We start from the raw sequence: 10506 nt of genomic DNA, 5'->3' as shown, positions 1-10506 counted from the left end.
TGTCTCTATCCCCATATCCTTGTTCTCTTCCAGTACTTCCTTGTCCCCTATCTCCTGTGTTTGTCTCTTTTCCCCTTCCCCTGTCTCTCTAGGGCAAATAAATATCCTTTGTGCTGAGAACTTGATCTTGGAGGTCTTAAGACAATACTTTTCCTTTCACACACTGGATGTGTAGGGATTGTAATTCAGAAATTTTTCAGGCAAATTTTATCATTCTAGCTTTTGTCTTCTCTAACTTTAGTTACTCTTCAGCCTGTTTTGTCTACATGTTGGGAGCTCAGGTGTGGAGAGAGATGCCAGACTCCATTTTCAAAAGGAATTTGTGCTCACCTCCACTGAACTGAAAAGTAAGTATATAAGTAAGCTGAAGAAACTCTTGGAGCATTAAAGTAACTAGGGGACCATGGGCTTTGCCCACCTACCATTGAAATAGGAGAATTTTTGTACCCTGTGTTAGATGGTAAGGTGTGTCCAAGAGTGGATGGGTAGGGATGCTGAGAATTCAGAGTCTTCCATTCCAGCGTTCTTCTTGAAATAGAGTACAGTGATGTTACATTTGTATTTTAATAAATAAAACTTGCCTGAAGAACAGAATGCAAAACAGCCACACTAGTCAGCCATACAGTGGTGGTACATACCTTTAATCCAGAAGCCACACTAGTTAGCCATAGAGGCTGGGCAGCGGTGGCACACCTTTAATCCCTGAACTAGAGAGGAATATAAGATAGGATGAGACAGTAACTCACTGTCTTTCTTTCTGAAGATTTCATGGAGGTAAGAGCTTTCTAGTGACTTGACTGGTTTGCTTCTTTGATCATTAGACCAAACCCCAATATTTATCTATAGATTTTATTATTCAAGCTATATTTGATATCAACTCATGAATAAGCTATTTGCCTGTGGCTTTAGCCATGGGCACAGGCTGGAGCTGCATGTGATGTTCCCACCAGAGCTGCATGGGGAGTTTCAGCCTCACTGGGCTAGGCTTTCTTTCATTTTTTCCCCTAACTCTCTGTTGTAGCCATTCTGAACCAATCTCCAGCTGCCATCTAAACTCCAGAAAATGCCACAATGCCACAGGACTCTCTGACCCTAGAACTGACTGGTTCTACCTTTAGGCAGCCCCTATCACAGGTGCTTTTTCCTAAAAATTCCCTGTGTGTTTTTCAGACAGAGGCTCTCTGTCTCTCTCTCTCTGTCTCTGTCTCTCTGTCTCTGTCTCTGTCTCTCTCTCTCTCTCTCTCTCTCTCTCTCTCTCTCTCTCTCTCTCTCTCTCTCTCTCTCTCCCGTGAGTTGTGGGCTCTCTCTGAACCCCCTTCTTGCATTGCTGCCAAACTAGGTAGCTGCCTTGAAATCCAGTCAGTCTTTTACTGTTCTTGTGACAACCATAAGCCTCAAATCTTTATCAACATCGTTGTAGATTTGGTAAGACAGTTGGGAATTTTTAAATGGAGGAATTAGTTAAAAGAGAATTTTTTTTTTACCACATTTAAAAAGCAGAAAAAACTGTTACAACAGAGGTATTTGAGTCTCTGTATGATAATATTCTAGACAGTCTGAAAAGAAAATGATTAAATGAGAGGATATCTAATTTAGATCGGATTTATGTAATGTCATTTATAAATATTTTTATCTTTATCATTTTTGTCTCATCACTAAAAAAGTTGGTTAATCTGAGTGCTAAGATACAGGTCTGAGAAAAACCAAATAAAACAGATCATAGAGATATTCAAATACATACAGAGGAATTTAATGGATAGCCAATTTCAGCATTGCATTATAAGTATTGAGAGGTCACATGCCTTTAATTCCAGCACTTGGGAGGCAGAGGCAGGCAGATCTTTGTGAGTTTAAGGCCAGCCTGGTCCATAAGAGCTAGTTCCAGGACAGGCTCCAAAGCTACAGAGAAACCTTGTCTTGAAAAACAAAAAAAAAAAAAAAAAAAAAAAAAAAGAGAAAAAGAAAAGAAAAGAATAGAAAGGAACAGTCTAAGGTTTTCAGACAACCAACCTTAATATATCCATTAATTTTACAGGAATTGCCAAATATCAGAGGCTTTGTTACAGTTAACTGGACTCCTATGCCAATGTTAGAGTTAAGGAGATTCAAGGAAGCAATCATTTCATCTGGCATACATTCAGATTTTGTTAAGTAAATGTTAAATCTCATGACCATGATAATGTGTGGATAGGAGATGTGATTTCCAGAGGTTTGAGGAAAAATCAAAATGTCAAATGTTATAATTGTGGCAAACAATTTTACCTTAAAAGGGATTGTAGACAGCATTCCTAGAAACGATGCTTTTTTTCTAAGAATAATCTATTTAGAACTCCCCTCCTTTATGGATTATGTGGAAAGTGTGGCAAAGGTAGGCATTTGACTAATTAATGTAGGTCAATGAGAAATATTCAAGATCATCTTTGGCATCAGGAAACTCCATGAGGGCCCTTTCAAATCAGATTCAGTAATTTCCTGCCATTGTAGAGAAAACTCATTTTCAGAGCAATTAAAAAGACTAATGCCTATTCTAAGGAACTATACTGCTCTGGATAATAGAATAGTTATAGATGAGAGAACAAAAACTTCAGGAGAAACCATAAAGCTAGTATTTTGGCAACCTTCTATAAATGAATGAAGACTAAAATTAAATTTACAAAAAATGACATTGTCATTGAAGGTCTGGTAGGCACAGATGCAGATGTAACAATAATTTTATCAGAATCTTGGCAACCAAATTGGCCCCTTCAGTATGTAAATATTCAGTTTTAGGAATTGGAACTTTATCTAGGTAAAGTAGAGCATGAGATGGGTCAAATGTATAGGGCCAGAAGGACAGAGTGGAATATTAAAACCATATGTGGCTAACATAGCAATGAATTTATGAATTTATGGGGATATGATTTGTTACAACAATAGAATGCTTAGATTAACTTTCCTCCACTTTTAGAAACATATCATAAATTAATGCATGTTCCTGGGGAAAATATTATAAGATAATATTAAGGACAGTCACTGAACATTCAGGTTGTACAAGACCAAGGCACAATAGCTGCTGATATTTCAAAGGCACCAATAGCTTTACCATTTAAAAGGTTGACAGATAAACCTCTATGGGTTAAGCAATGACCTTTAACAACAGAGAAACTGCAGGCTTTACAACAGCTGGTACAAGAACAACTAGATGTTCAGCATATTGAAGAATCCTCTAGCCCTTGAAATTCTCCTGCATTTGTTGTTAAAAAACCCTGAAAAATGGAGAATGGTAACAGAACTAAGAGCTGTTAATAAGGTTATTCAGTCAGTGTATTCTCTACAGTCTGTCATTCCTTTACCTTCTGTATTGCCTAAAGGATGGCCTCTTACAATTATTGATTTAAAAGACTGTTTCTTCACTATACCTTTTACAGGAAAATGATAAAGAAAAATTTGTCTTCACAGTGCCTACTTATAATAATTCTCAGTCTGCTAAAAGATAACTGTGGAAGATTGTCTCACAGGGAATGATAAATAGCCCCACCCTATGCTAATATTTTGTAATCAGCCATTGGAAAGCACATAAGCAATTTTCTGAATCTATAGTTTACCATTACATGGATGACATCTTACTGATTCAAATATCTGTTTCAAATATGGATACTTTAGAAATAATGTTTGAAGAAATAAAGAAAACTTTGCCTTTTGGGGGGAATATAAAAATGTGAAGAGGAGATACTATTAATTAAGTAATAACATATATTTACAAAATGTTAGACCCCAAAAGGTGCAAATTATGAGAGATTGATTGCAGACTTTTAATGACTTCCAAAGATTGCTAGGAGACATTACCTATCTAAGCATACTATTGGAAAAGGCCCTGATGTTCTGATTAATTTAAACAAAACCTTAGATGGGGACAAAGACTCAAATAGTCCCAGAAATTTGTCAACTGAATCTGAGAGAGAATTGGCGTTGATTGAAGGGAAATTATAGAAGGCACATGTGGATTGTGTGGATCCAAATCTTAGTGGTGTTCTGGTCTTATTATCCTCCAAACATTCCCCTATAGGACTTCTAATGCAGATGGAAGGTATTATCTTAGAATGGATCTTTTCTCACACAAACTGAGTAAAAAATTAAAAGCTTACATGGGAAAGGGTCTCTGAGTTAGTTCTTAAAGGAAATTTGAGACTTCATCAGTTAGCAAGAATAGACCTTACTACCCTTTAATAATGGTAAAATTGACAAATTGTGGAAATAAAGTGAACCAAGTAAAAAAGCTGGCAGAAATTTTGGGGGAGAGATTAACAACAACTATCCCAAAAGTGAGAGAATTCAACTTATAAAGAGAACTAGCTGGATCCTTCCTCACATTTTAAGGGACATGCCAATAACCGGAGTCCCTATATTCTATAGTTACACAAATAAATCAAGAAAGGCTGGTTACAAATAAGAAAATTTAAGTAAGGTGGATCAAAGCCCTTATGATGGTGTTCAAAAGTTGGAATTATATGCTATTCTTACGGTACTAAAGGATTTTAAAGGGCCTCTCAACATAGTTATTGACTTGCAATATGCAGAAAGAGTTGTTTTGCATATTGGAACCACTGAATTTATACCAGATGATACAGAATTGACGTCATTATTTATTCCATTACAAGATACAATCAGGAATAGGCATCATCCCATATACATAACACACATCTGATCCCATACAGGTCTGGCAGGTCCTCTAGCAAAAGGTAATGCATCAATCAATCAATTAATAATTGGAAATGTACTTAAGGCCTCAGAATTTCATAATAGCATGTCAATAGCAAAGATTTTAAAAAAGACTTTCCATCACGTGGTAACAAGTCAAGGAAATTATAAGGAATTTTCCCATTTATTACTTATACAACCAAACACCACTACCTGTAGGTAATAACCCAAAGGGTACTCAAAGGAATGAAATCTGGCAGAACGATGGGTTCCATTTTTTTTAGAATTTGGAAAATTAAATATGTACACTACACCATTGATACCTATTCAGATTTTCAGTGGGCAACTGCTTTGATTTCAGAAAAGACTGATTTGGTAATCACACATTTGCTAGAAGTTATGGCCATTATGGCATAAATAAAGACAGACAATGCTCAAGCATATGTCTCAAAGAAAATGAGACTTTTTTACTTATTATAATATAAAGCATATTACAGATATGTCACATAATACTACAGGGCAGACAGTTATAAAAAGGTCAAATTGAACTCTAAAAGATATGTCAACCAAACAGGAAGGGATGATAAATACTCCCAGACATAGAATGCATAATGCTTTATTAACTTTGAATTTTCTAAATGCTAATGAGAAAGGAACAACAGCTGTGGAATGACTTTGGATAGTTAAAAAACTACAGAATTAAATCAGCTGATATACTTTAAAGTTATACTGACCTCAGAATGGAAATCAGGAAATATATTACATTGTGGAAGGGGTTTTGCCTTTGTTTCCATGGGAGAAGAAAAGCTATGAATACCATCAAAGTTGATAAAGATTCAATTTGAATAATAGATACCTCTTAATTAAAAGAGATGATAGTTCCTCAAACAGCATGGCCATTTAACCTGAACTAACCTATAAAACTAACAAATACTTTTTATTTGATCAGAAATAACTTGCCAAAGGGAATCTCCCCAAAATTAGGTTGGGGAAGGGTTTTGTTTCTGTTTTATTTTTCAGGGGAATAAAGGTATCCAGCTAAGGATTATGAAGACCATGTCAAATGTGACATCGGAAGGAAAAGGACAAATCATCCAGGAAAAAAAAGTCTCAAGAAAAACAGTAAATTGGCCAATTGGTATATCACATTTCCAACAGGATAAATTTTTATAAATCTTTCTAAATGTTTGTTTTTGCAATTCTTTACAGATTATAAAGCAAATACTCTTTTTGTAGTATCAATCCAATTAAATATTAAAGCTGGCCTTGGAGTTGGAGTGTAGCTCTTTCCTTCTCTAAACCTAAGCATGTATATTACAATGAAATCCCAAATCTCTGACTCATGTCAGAAGAGTCACCTAATATGGGATAGAAGAAAATGAATATTTAAAGACTACTTTATTCCTACAATCTCATAATCCTTTGGTTTTATATTGACTCTTTAGCAGCTTTTCTTAAGCTATATGATTTATTTATAAGATTAATATATTATATAAATAATTATATATATTAAACCATGATATTAATGGTCATATAGAGTACTGATTAATTCTAGAAAATGCTTTCCTCTACCTTCCTGTACATCACTTTGGGTTTGAGTCTCTATCAGTTTTCTGCAGTGAACCATAAACATGCCTAACAGCAACCTTTGAAGTCTCCAAAAGGAGGATGGTGCTTCACAACAATTCCTCCAGTACTATGATAACATTATTAAGCTGGAAAACATCACATAAAGATTAGCTTTTGACTACAAACTGCTCAGAATAGTTTCATGGTGGCTAGCTGAGATGATCTAGCCTAACTGACCACTCTAAGCAAGTTCTGCACTTTCCCATTATGCAGATCCTGGACAACAAATGATACAGCTACCTGTCCCAGGACTTGACAATTAACCCAAACTTTTCTTTTCTTTTTTCCTGTTATACTTTTATTTTATTTATTTATTCATTAAAATTTTCCACCTCCTCCCCTGTTTCCCATTTCCCTCCCACTCCCCCCACTCCCTCTCCCCCTCCCTCTCCAGTCCTAAGAGCAGTCAGGGTTTCCTGTCCCATTCCATCCAGGTCTAGGAAGGTGAGCATCCAAACAGACTAGTCTCCCACAAGGCCAGTCCATGCAGTAGAATCAAACCTCAGTGCCATTGTTTTTGGCTTCTCAGTCAGCCCTCATTGTCAGCCACATTCAGAGAGTTCAGTTTGATCACATGCTCCATCAGTCCCAGTCCAGCTGGCCTTGGTGAGCTCCCATTAGATCAGTCCCATTGTCTCAGTGGGTGCACGCACCCCTTGCGGTCCTGACTTCCTTTCTCATGTTCTCCCTCCTTCTGCTCCTCATTTGGACCTTGGGAGCTCAGTCCAGTGCTCCAATGTGGGTCTCTGTCTCTATCTCCATCCCTCACTGGATGAAGGTTCTATGGTGATATGCAAGATATTCATCAGTGTGGCTATAGGATAAGGCCAGTACAGGCACCCTCTCTTCTGCTGCCCACAGAACTAGTTGGGGAAATCCCCTTGTACACCTGGGAACCCCTATAGATCTAAGACTCTAGCCAACCCTAAAATGGCTCCCTTGGTTAGGATAACTTCTTCCCTGTTCCCATATCCACCCTTCCTCCATCTCAATTATCCCATTCCCCCAAGCTCTCCCCAATCCTCCCCTTCTTCCTTCTTTCTCCCCATCTCCCCTTTCCCCCAATCCACCCCCACCCTCCTGCTCCCAACTTTTGTCAGACGATCTTGTCAACTTCCAATATCAAGGAGGATAAATATATGATTTTCTTTGGGTTCACCTTCTTATTTAGCTTCTCTAGGATCACAAACTATAGGCTCAATGTCCTTTGTTTATGGCCAGAATCTGCTTATGAGTGAGTACATACCATATTCCTCTTTTGGGGTCTGGGATATCTCACTCAGTAAAGTGTTTTCTATTTCCATCCATTTGCATGCAAAGTTCAAGACATCATTGTTTTTTACCTGTGAGTAGAACTCTAAAGTATATATGTGCCACACCTTCTTTATCCATTCTTCTATTGAGGGGCACCTAGGTTGTTTCTAGGTTTTGGATATTACAAATAGTGCTGCTATGAACATAGTTGAACAAATGCTTTTGTAGTATGATAGGGCATCTCTTGGGTATATTCCCAAGAGTGGAATTGCTGAATCCTGAGGTAGGTTGACTCCCAGTTTCCTGAGAAACAGCCACACTGATTTCCAAAGTGGTTGCACAAGTTTGCATTCCCACCAACAATGGATGAGTATTTCCCTTACTCCACAACCTCTCTAGCATAGGCTATCATTGGTGTTTTTGATTTTAGCTATTCTGACAGGTGTAAGATGGTATCTCTAAGTTGTTTTGATTTGCATTTCCCTGATCGCTAAGGAGGTTGAGCATGACCTTAAGTGTCTTTTGGCCATTTAAACTTCCTCTGTTGAGAATTCTCTGTTCAGTTCAGTACCCCATTTTTAATTGGGTTAATTAGAGTTTTAATGTCTAGTTTCTTGAGTTCTTTATATATTTTGGAGATCAGACCTTTGATGTGGGGTTGGTGAAGATCTTCTCCTATTCAGTAGATTGCCCTTTTGTGTTAATGACAGTGTCCTTTGCATTACAGAAGCTTCTCAGTTTCAGGAGGTCCCATTTATTCATTGTTGCTCTTTTCAGAATCTCCAAAAAAAAAAAAAAACCCTGTCAACCCTGGCCCCCCCAACAACAGAAAATAAATTTAAGAATATGACATCCACATTCCCCAAAAGTAAAATGTATGGTTTTGGGTCATTCAATGGGTTATGGATATTTGTCACTGTTTAGGGGAGTTGGTTGCAAGTTGTTTTTTGTTATGGCCAGGAAAAAAGTTGGACAAAGGAGATTAGATTTCAGAGCTCTTGTTTTGAAAGGAAAAAAAAGAGGGATATAGATATGATAGGATGAAAAGGTAGATTATTGAATCTACTCTGAGAAGAAAAAAGGGAGGATATAGATATAATATAAAGAGGTAGATTATTGAATCTTCTTTTTAAAAGTAACTACTAGTATTAAATGTTTTACATTGGAATGGACTTGTGTATTGTATACAAATTTTATTTATTAAAATCAATTTTGTTTGAATATACTGTATATACATTTCTACACTTTTCAAGGTATTGTACCTATGCTTTTATTTAACAATGTAGTGCAATTTCTAGTTCTTGAAAATTATTATTATCAACTGTTTAGGATAATAAGGAAATACAGGTTAACCACCTATTATAATAAAATTTTTAACCACATTTGGTATGTTTTCAAGGTCAAACAAAATTTTAAATTGACAGGTCATCTTCAAACACTTCAGAGATTTAAAGAACAGGGCATTTGAGATGTTTTAATGACATTGGCTCTTTTTTCTTTTTTTTTTTATGACAATGAGATATATCTGTTCCTGGCAGCACTAATCTACTTCAGAAAAGATGGAGGGCATCAAAGAAATTCCATTTGGAGTTTGCTTCCTTTGTGGAAAAAGTAAGCCACTGGGCAAGAAGTTGTCCTTGCCTCAATTGCTGACAGTATACTCTCCTAATGGGACAAGCAGGACCGAAAGAGAGTGAATGTGAAACCTCACCTAGACAAGGTGGGACAGTCCTTCAAAAATCCTGCTTCACAGAAAAAAATTTTCAGATACTCTAGGCATGTAGGATAGAGATGGATGCTCCAACATTGCAGAGGAACTCTGGATGATTGTCCAGAAAGCCAGATGTTTCTGTCATTTTCCACATTTTTTGAAATCACTTGCTTGCACTTCCTGTTTACTCAATTAATATTATTTCCTTCTTGCGTCTCTGAGGAAGTTGAAGACTAGTTATAGTTACAATTATAGTTATAGTTTTTCTTGTTCACCTGACACAGAAAGCAAGTTATGATAGAAAGTAAATTAGGTACAACATTAGTACTTACCAAGATAGGATAGATATGGAGTATTTTTTTCTGAATTTGTCAAATGAAGATGGACTAGACATTGTTGATGTATTTATTGCCTGTATATATTATATATATGTACTTACTGTATATAGTTTTTCTTTTATTAGTTGTAACCTTCTATTTTATTTTAGAGAAAAGGGGAAATGTAGTGATATTTTATTTGTATTTTAATAAATAAGCTTGTCTAAAGAACAGAACGCAGAACAGCCACACCAGTCAGCCATACAGGCCAGGCAGTGGTGGTACACACCTTTAATCCCAGCAGCCACAGTTAGCCATAGAGGCTGGGCAGTGGTGGTACATGCTTTTAATCTCAGCACTTAAGAGGAATAAAAGGTGGGAGAAGACAGTAACTCAGTTTCTTTCTGTCTGAAGATTTCATGGAGGTAAGAGCTCTCTAGTGACTTGGCTGCTTTGTTTCTTTGATCTTTAGGTTGTTCCCCAATATCTGTCTCTGGGTTTTTATTATTCATGCTGCAATAAAGTGCTGAGGTGATAGGACCTAGAAATTAAGATGACATCTGTTCATTATCTTTTTAATTTTTATCAGTGTTGTCTATGAATTGGAAAGGGTTACTCTCAAACACCAGATGCCCTGTAATCCTATTTTTAAAATATGAACTCATTAAATGAACCACCTTACTTCCCTTACATTTATTACTTAAGAAATTTTTGATTCTTCTTTGTCTTTTGTTTAACTTGGCTGCTTGTCAACTTTGTTTAAATTTTCAAAGAATTAATTTTTTATTTTATTGATTCCTTGTAATTGTTAAAGTTTCTACTCCATTAAGTTCAGTAAAATGGGAGAAAGAAAAATAACCTGGACCAACAGGTCGTTCTTTAGTGGCAGGGTCCTGGGAAAGAGGACCAGGAGATCAA

Source organism: Arvicola amphibius, chromosome 2 (assembly GCF_903992535.2).
Source record: "Arvicola amphibius chromosome 2, mArvAmp1.2, whole genome shotgun sequence".
NCBI classification, from domain to species: Eukaryota; Metazoa; Chordata; class Mammalia; order Rodentia; family Cricetidae; genus Arvicola; species Arvicola amphibius.
The sequence above is the reverse complement of the archived record's forward strand: the minus strand, read 5'-3'. Positions refer to the sequence as shown.